We start from the raw sequence: 9,109 nt of genomic DNA, 5'->3' as shown, positions 1-9,109 counted from the left end.
ATGGTCCTTCCCATTTCGAGAGTAATTTCCCTACAAAGAATCTGAGACGAGACCGATACAATAGGACTTTATCCCCAATATTAAATTCTCTTTTGATAATTCTTCTATCATGCCATTTCTTAACTTTCTCTTTAAAGAGTTTAGCATTTTCATAAGCTTCACTTCTCCATTCATCTAGAGAACTCAATTGTAGCAATCTCTTCTTACCGGCTAATTTAGGATCTTTATTTAGTTCTCTTACAGCCCAATAAGCTTTGTGCTCTAGTTCTAAAGGTAAATGACAAGCTTTTCCATAAACCATTTTATAAGGTGACATACCCATGGGATTTTTAAAAGCAGTTCTATAAGCCCATAGTGCTTCCTTCAATTTACTAGCCCAATTCTTTCTAGTTTTATTAACAGTCTTTTCCAAGATAGATTTAATCTCTCTATTTGATAGTTCTACCTGCCCACTAGTTTGAGGATGATAAGCTGAAGCAATTCTATGATTAATACCATATTTAGCAAGAGTTTTTCTAAAACCACCATGAATAAAATGAGAACCTCCATCAGTCATAATATATCTAGGAACTCCAAATCTAGGAAAAATAATATCTAAAAGCATTCTTAAAGAGGTCTCACCATCAGCACTTTTTGTTGGTATGGCTTCCACCCATTTATTAACATAATCAACAGCAACAAGTATATGAGTGTTACCTTCTTAAGAGGGAAAAGGTCCCATGAAGTCAAATCCCCAACAATCGAATGGTTCAATAACAAGAGTATAATTCATAGGCATTTCATTGCGTCTAGAGATATTACCAACCCTTTGACATTCATCACAAGATAAAATAAACTTCCTTGCATCTTTGAAGAGAGTTGGCCAATAAAAACATGATTGTAGAACCTTTTGCGCAGTTCTATCTCCAGCGTGATGTCCTCCATAAGCCCTACCATGACATTTACTCAATATCTCTTGTTGTTCATATTCGGGAACACATCTTCGCAGAATACCATCCACTCCTTCTTTATATAAGTGTGGGTCATCCCAAAAATAATGCCTCAAGTCATAAAAGAATTTCCTCCTTTGCTGAGCTGAAAAGGTTGGAGGCAAGTACTTAGAAACAATAAAGTTAGCATAATCAGCATACCAAGGGCTATCTCACGAGCTCACCTTTATTACAGCCAATTGTTCATTTGGAAAGCTATCATTAACAGGAACAGGATCATAAGCAATATTTTCCAATATAGACAAGTTATCAGCAACAGGATTATCAGCACCTTTCCTATCTACAATATGCAAATCAAATTCTTGCAACAGAAGTACCCATCTAATAAGCCTTGGCTTAGCATCTTTCTTTTGCATAAGGTATCTAATTGCAGCATGATCAGTATGAATTGTAACTTTTGAATCAACAATATAGGATCTAAACTTATCACAAGCAAAGACTACAGCTAACAATTCCTTTTCAGTAGTAGCATAATTTCTTTGAGTAGCATCAAGAGTTTTACTAGCATAATGAATAACATTCAATTTTTTATTTACTCGCTCTCCAAGAACAGCGCCTACAGCAAAATCACTAGAATCGCACATAATTTCAAAAGGTAAGTTCCAATCAGGAGGTTCAACTATAGGAGCAGTTGTTAAGGCTTTCTTTAGAGTTTCAAAAGCTTCCTTACAATCATCATCAAAAACAAAAGGTACATCTTTTTGAAGAAGATTAGTAAGAGGCTTTGAAATCTTGGAAAAGTCTTTAATAAGCCTCCTATAAAACCCAGCATGACCAAGAACACTACGAATACCTTTAACATCCCTAGGATAGGGCATCTTCTCAATTGCTTCAACTTTAGCTCTATCAACTTCAATACCTCTCTCGGAAATTTTATGTCCCAACACAATTCCTTCATTAACCATAAAGTGGCATTTCTCCCAATTAAGAACAAGGTTAGTTTCTTCACATCTCTGCAAAACTTTATCAAGGTTCCGCAAGCAATTATCAAAAGAATTCCCATAGACGGAAAAATCGTCCATGAATACCTCTACAATACTCTCGCAAAAGCCATGAAAAATAGCAGACATGCATCTTTGAAAAGTAGCAGCGGCATTACATAAACCAAAAGGCATGCGTCTATAAGCATAGGTTCCATAGGGACAAGTGAAAGTGGTTTTCTCTTGATCCTTAGTTTTAACAGCAATTTGTGAAAACCCAGAATAACCATCAAGAAAGCAAAAATGAGTATTTTTGGATAACCTTTCTAACATTTGATCAATAAAAGGCAAAGGGTAATGATCTTTCTTAGTAACCTTATTAACTTTTCGATAATCAATGCACATTCTATACCCTACAACTACTCTTTGAGGTATGAGCTCATCATTATCATTAGGCACAACAGTCATTCCTCCTTTCTTAGGAACACAATGCAGAGGACTAACCCATCTACTATTAGCAATAGGATATATAATACCAGCTTCAAGAAGTCTTAATACCTCATTTCTTACCACATCCTTCATCTTAGGAATTAGACGATGCTGATGTTCAACAACAGGCTTTGCATCATCTTCCATATTAATGGCATGTTGGCAAATAGAGGGAGAAATCCCCTTCAAGTCATCAAGAGTATAGCCAATAGCTCCTCGGTGCTTCTTCAGTATTTCCAATAACCTTTCTTCTTCAAACTCTGAAATCTTAGAACTAATAATAACAGGATATATTTTCTTATCATCAATATGAGCATATTTAAGATTATCTGGCAATGGTTTTAAATCAAAGACAGGATCTTCCTTTGGTGGTGGTGTTGTACCCAGATCTTCTACCGGTAAATCATGCTTAAGTATAGGTTGACGAAGGAAAATTTCATCAAGCTCATTTCTTTCTTCCCTAAAGACTTCACTCTCACTATTCTCCAAATGTTGCTGCAAAGGATTATTAGGAGCAAGAGCAATAGATGCACATTGTTCAACTCTAAAATCATTATTAGGCGAATCAGCTTTATAAGAAGTTTTGGCAAATTTAGATAAATTAAACTCATAAGATTCACCAGCAAAATTAGTCAAAATTTTCTCTTTCTTGCAATCTATAACAGCTCCACAAGTATTTAGAAAAGGTCTACCAAAAATGATAGGACAATACTTACTAGCAGCAGAACCAAGTACCAAAAAGTCAACAGGATATTTAATCTTACCACATAGAACTTCCATGTCTCGAACAATACCAATTGGAGAGATAGTTTCTCTATTATCTAGTCGAATAACCACATCAATATCTTCAAGTTCACAAGAACCAATTTCGTGCATAATCTTCGTGTAAAGCTCATAAGGAATAGCACTAATACTTGCACCAATATCACATACACCGTAATAACAATGATCTCCAATTCTAACAGATAGCATAGGAACACTAGCTTTCCTAGACTTATTAGGATGTGAAACAATATTAGAAGCATCTTCACGGAAAATAATATGACCATCTTCCACATTTTCAGTCACAAGATCTTTAACAATTGCAATAGCAGGTTCAACTTTTATTTGCTCTTCAGGTTCTATATTCTTTTCACTTTTATGAACCGCACTATTTATAACACAGTACTCCTTCATTTTAGTAGGGAAAGGAGTTTTTTCAATATAAGCTTCAGGAATAACATGATCAACAGTTTCAACTACAACACATTTATTTATAGATGAATCAATTTTATCTTTATACGGTTCATGATACTTATCAAAGTTCTTCTTAGGCAATTCATAATGAGAGGCAAAAGCTTTATAAAGATTTGCAGCAACTTGAGAATCAAGACCATAAGTAGCACTCATATTACGAAATTTATCAGTATCCATAAAAGCTTCAATGCATTTATAATCATAATTTATACCTGATTCTCTATCCTTGTCGTTCTCCCATCCTTCAGTATTCTCCTGAATCCGATTAAGAAGGTCCCTTTTAAACTCTTCTTTGTTGCGTGTGAATGATCCAGAACAAGAAGTATCCAGCAAGGACTTGTCTTGAAAAGAAAGTCTTGCATAGAAATTATCAATAATAATATTACCAGAAAGCTCATGAATGGGGCATTTGAGCATTAAAGACTTCAATCTCCCCCACGCTTGGGCAATACTCTCTCCGTCATGAGGCCAAAAGTTATATATGTGGTTCCGGTCTTTGTGAATTTCACTTGGAGGATAGAACTTAGAATAAAACCGGGGCACAATATCATTCCATTCAAGAGAATCCCCATCATCCAGTAATTTATACCAATGCGCCGCTTTACCAGACAGCGATATAGAGAATAGTTTCTTCCTCACTTCATCCATAGCAATACCTGCACACTTGAATAAACCGCATAATTCATGTAAGAACAGTAAATGATCTCCTGGATGGACAGTTCCATCCCCTGTATAACGGTTATCCACAACACGTTCAATAATTTTCATAGGTATTTTGTATGGAACTTCTTCTTCACCTGGCGCCTCATCCACTACCTTTGCAGTAGCAGTAGATTTTCCAAATAAAAATTCAAGAGAAGATCTCTCCATAATGAATTATAGCAGCAGTCAGAAATAAAATCAGCACAAGCAGTAAAAGTTTCCCTAACCAATTCCACTTACCAATAGCGCTTCACTCCCTAGCAACGGCGCTAGAAAATAGCTTGATGTCTACGCACACTCCTTTTCCTGTAGACAGTGTTGGGCCTCCAAGAGCAGAGGTTTGTAGAACAGCAGCAAGTTTTCCCTTAAGTGGATCACCCAAGGTTTATCGAACTCAAGGAGGAAGAGGTCAAAGATATCCCTCTCAAACAACCCTGCAACCACAAAGCAAGAAGTCTCTTGTGTCCCCAACACACCTAATACACTTGTCAGATGTATAGGTGCACTAGTTCGGCAAAGAGATAGTGAAGTACAGGTGGTATGAATATATATGAGCAGTAGTAACGGCGCCAGAAAATACTTGATGCTACAACTGGCGTGTGGTTGATGGTGGGAATATTGCAGGCAATAGAGATGCAGTAAAACAGTAAACAAGCAGTGATAGCAGTATTCAGAAACAAGGCCTAGGGATTATACTTTCACTAGTGGACACTCTCAACATTTATCACATAATAAAACCACTCTACACTCTCTTGTTGGATGATGAACACCACTAATTGTGTGGGGCTACAAGAGCACCTCAATGCCGGAGTTAACAAGCTCCACAATATTCGATATTCATATTTAAATAACCTTAGAGTGCATGATAGATCAACACAACTATACCAAGTACTAACATAGCATGCACACTATCACCTTCATACTATGAAAGGAGGAATAGATCACATCAATACCATCATATTAATAGTTAACTTCATAATCTACAAGAGATCACAATCATAAACTACGCCAAGTACTACATGATGCACACACTGTCACCATTACATCATGAAGGAGGAATAGAGTACTTTAATAACATCACTAGAGTAGCACATATTAATAGTGATATAAGGCACATTGCAATCATAAAGGGATATAAATAAGCACTTCACTATGCTATACATAATAGTGAATAAGTATTCTGTGAAATATAGCCTAAGAGACCCACACGGTGCACACACTGTCACCTTTACACACGTGGGACAAGGAGTCTCCGGAGATCACATAAGTAAAATTCACTTGAGTAGCATAACGACATCTAGATTACAAGCATCATCATATGGATCTCAATCATGTAAGGCAGCTCATGAGATCATTGTATTGAAGTACATATAGAGAGAGATTAACCACATAGCTACCGGTACAGCCCTTAGCCTCGATGGAGAACTACTCCCTCCTCATGGGAGACAGCAGCGGTGATGGAGATGGCGGTGGTGTCGATGGAGATGCCTTCCGGGGGCACTTCCCCGTCCCGACGGCATGCCGGAACAGAGACTCCTGTCCCCCAGATCTTGGCTTCGCGATGGCGGTGGCTCTGGAAGGTTTCTCGTACCGTGGCTTATTCGTATCGAAGATTTAGGTCAGGGACCTTTAAATAGGCGAAGAGGCGGAGTCGGAGGGTCGACGAGGCGGTGACACACTAGGGGGGTGCGCCCCCCTGGGCAGCGCCGCCCTGTCATCTGGTGGCCCTGTGGCCCCCCTCTGGTGGCTCTCGGGTGTTCTGGAAGCTTCGTCCAATTATAAGATGCTGGGCATTGATTTCGTCCAATTCCGAGAATATTTCCTTACTAGGATTTCTGAAACCAAAAACAGCAGAAAACAGGAACTGGCACTTCGGCATCTCGTCAATAGGTTAGTTCCGGAAAACGCATAAAATCATCATAAAGTGTGAACAAAACATGTAGGTATTGTCATAAAACAAGCATGGAACATCATAAATTATAGATACGTTGGAGACGTATCAGCTGGGCAGGGACCGCCCAGGGGTAAATTTTTTTTAACCAACTTACCATGTTGTAGTCTGAATCTGATACTCCCTCAGATCCAAATTGATTGACTGAACTATCTGTAGATATGGATGTATTTAGATGTGTTTTAGATCTAGATACTACTACCTCCATCCCAAAGCTTAGGGCTTATATTATTTTTAGAAAGTCAAACTATACCATGTTTGACTAAGCTTTTACAAAAAATCATTAACATGCAAAATACAAAATTAATATCATTAAATAGGTTGTGAAATATGTTTTCATACGGTATCTACACAATATTATATTTGTTGATAGAATGTTCTAAAATTTTGGTCAAACTTTACTTGTTTTGATTTCTCAAAAATAAATAAGCCTTAAGCTTTGGGATGGAGGTATCTAGACAAAGCTGAGTCAACTAGTTTTTTTTGTCTGTCCATAGCTTGTGTTCATGGTGCAAAAGGCTAAGAGCATCCACTATATGCATCAGTCTATCTCATACAGTAATTCAATATCACTGCTGAGGTCCGCCTTTTGTTTTGCTATTCATATGCAGACTGAAACTTTAGGGCCTTTACTCAAAAGGAAGATCAAAACCGCGGCTGATCAGGCTGCCAGTATGTTGATGCCGCCCCCATCTTCTAAATGCCTCTACAAGCACAAGGCCACGCGCCCGCTGGGTGGTGATCTTTTAATGAATATGGTATATTTTCTTAATCCACAAAACATGCCTTCATTTTTGTTTGTTTATTGTCGGTTTTTTCTAATGCTTGCCAAAAGTTTATAACAACAACAACAACAACCAAGCCTTTCAGTTCCAAACAAGTTGGGGTAGGCTAGAGTTGAAGCCCATAAGATCTCAAAGCCAAAAGTTTAGAAACACCAAATTCGTTTGCTTACAATCATCATACAGTAATGTTCATCTACTCTTCAGTTCCCCTAACCCAACAAAAATGATGTTAATTACGATTTTTAGATTAAAAGAGCACCATTAGGCGATGTTAATTACGATTTTGAGATTAAAATGTCATTTGCAATTGCTAATTACAATTTTGAGACAAATGATTAGTTTAACCTTGATCTGTTCTGCTCTCCATTTTTCCCAACCGAAAAAATGTAACCATTCCATTCCTCTGAAATGGAACCATTCCATTCCATTCCACGCTGTTTCAGAACCGAACACACCCTTGCATTGTTGTGAACTGTTGTCCATACACAGCCATACCCTTCCACTTACATCCAGCACTATATGCATCAGTCTGTCTCAGAGTCATTCAATATCACTTCTGAGATCTGTTCCCATTTCTTATGCAGGCTGAAACTATTGCGCCTTTACTGAAGTGAATGCAAAATGAGGCTGATGAGGCTGATGTGAGGATGATGGTGCTGGCACCATCATCCGAAAACCTCTACGAGCACGAGGCCATGGGCCAGCTGGGTGGTGACCTTTTAATGAATCTATATTTTCTTAATCCACATACATGATTTTATTATTATCTGTTTAATTACTGTTGGCTTTGCCTAATGCTTACCAAAAGTTCAGAAACACTGTGTTTGCTTACAATCATCATACACTAATTTTTCACTTTTCAGTCTGTCTCATCCAGTATATAAACTGTTGAGTTCCGTTGGCTTCTTTTGTAATCATTTGCATTGTTGTCAACTGTTGTCTATGCACAACCCTATTCTTCCACTTACATCCCGCACTATTTGCATCAGTCTATCTCATAGATTTATTAAATATCAATGATGAGTTCCGTTGCTATTCATATGCAGGATGAAGCTTCTGTGCCTCTACTCAAATGGATAAATAATGATCTTGATGAGGCTGCTGTGAAGACGATGGTGCTACCACCATCTTCTGAAAACCTCCTCAACCACAAGGCCACGGGCCAGCTGGGTGATATCCATTTCAATAAGCAGGTATATTTTCTTAATCCTCATACATGATTTGATTTGTCTGTTTTTATTGCCGGCTTTGTCTAATGCTTACCAATAGTTCAGAAACACACACAACCCTATTCTTCCACTTACATCCAGCACTATATGCATCAGTGTCTCATAGATTCATTTTATATATCACTGTTGATGTCTGTTGCTCTTCAATTTTCATATGCAGACTGAAACTGCTAAGCCTTCATTGGTCAAAAGGATTGCAACTGCTGCTGATGAGGCATCTGCAGAGGCTGCCACCAAGTTCTTATCGACCCACTTTCTGGATGCTTATATAAGCTCAAGTCCAAGGACCAGCCGGGCCGTAACCATCCAAGGGTTCGGGTATATTTTCTTAAGCCACATATACATGCCATGATTTATGTCTGATATTATCACCGGCTCTGTCTAATGCTTTTTGGAATTCGGAAACGCCAAATTAGCATGCTTATATTCATCATACACTAAATTTTGACTGTTCTGTTTGTAACATAGTGTTATGCACTCGCTTGTCAACATTTGCATTGCTCTGAACTATGCACTTTACACAACCTAATTCTTCCACTTACATTCAGCGCTATGCACCAGTAGTACCTCCCATGTTTCCTTCACCATCCCGATGCCGAGCTTGCGGGAATATGGCAGGCCCATGTACATACCCCGCATATAACACCTCCTATGGCTCTATCTACCTTTCTATTAACTCCTTTACAGAGTTACAGGTATGTATTCTCAGTGGTTTAGCATGAATTGGCATATAGTAAAGTCTTGTTTTTAGTCTTCCTGCTTCTTACATTAGTATCAATTTTCAACTGCAGACTGTACCTTGTGAACG

The sequence above is a fragment of the Lolium perenne genome, chromosome 6 (genome assembly GCF_019359855.2).
Source record: "Lolium perenne isolate Kyuss_39 chromosome 6, Kyuss_2.0, whole genome shotgun sequence".
Taxonomy (NCBI): Eukaryota; Viridiplantae; Streptophyta; class Magnoliopsida; order Poales; family Poaceae; genus Lolium; species Lolium perenne.
This window is presented reverse-complemented; position numbering follows the sequence as displayed.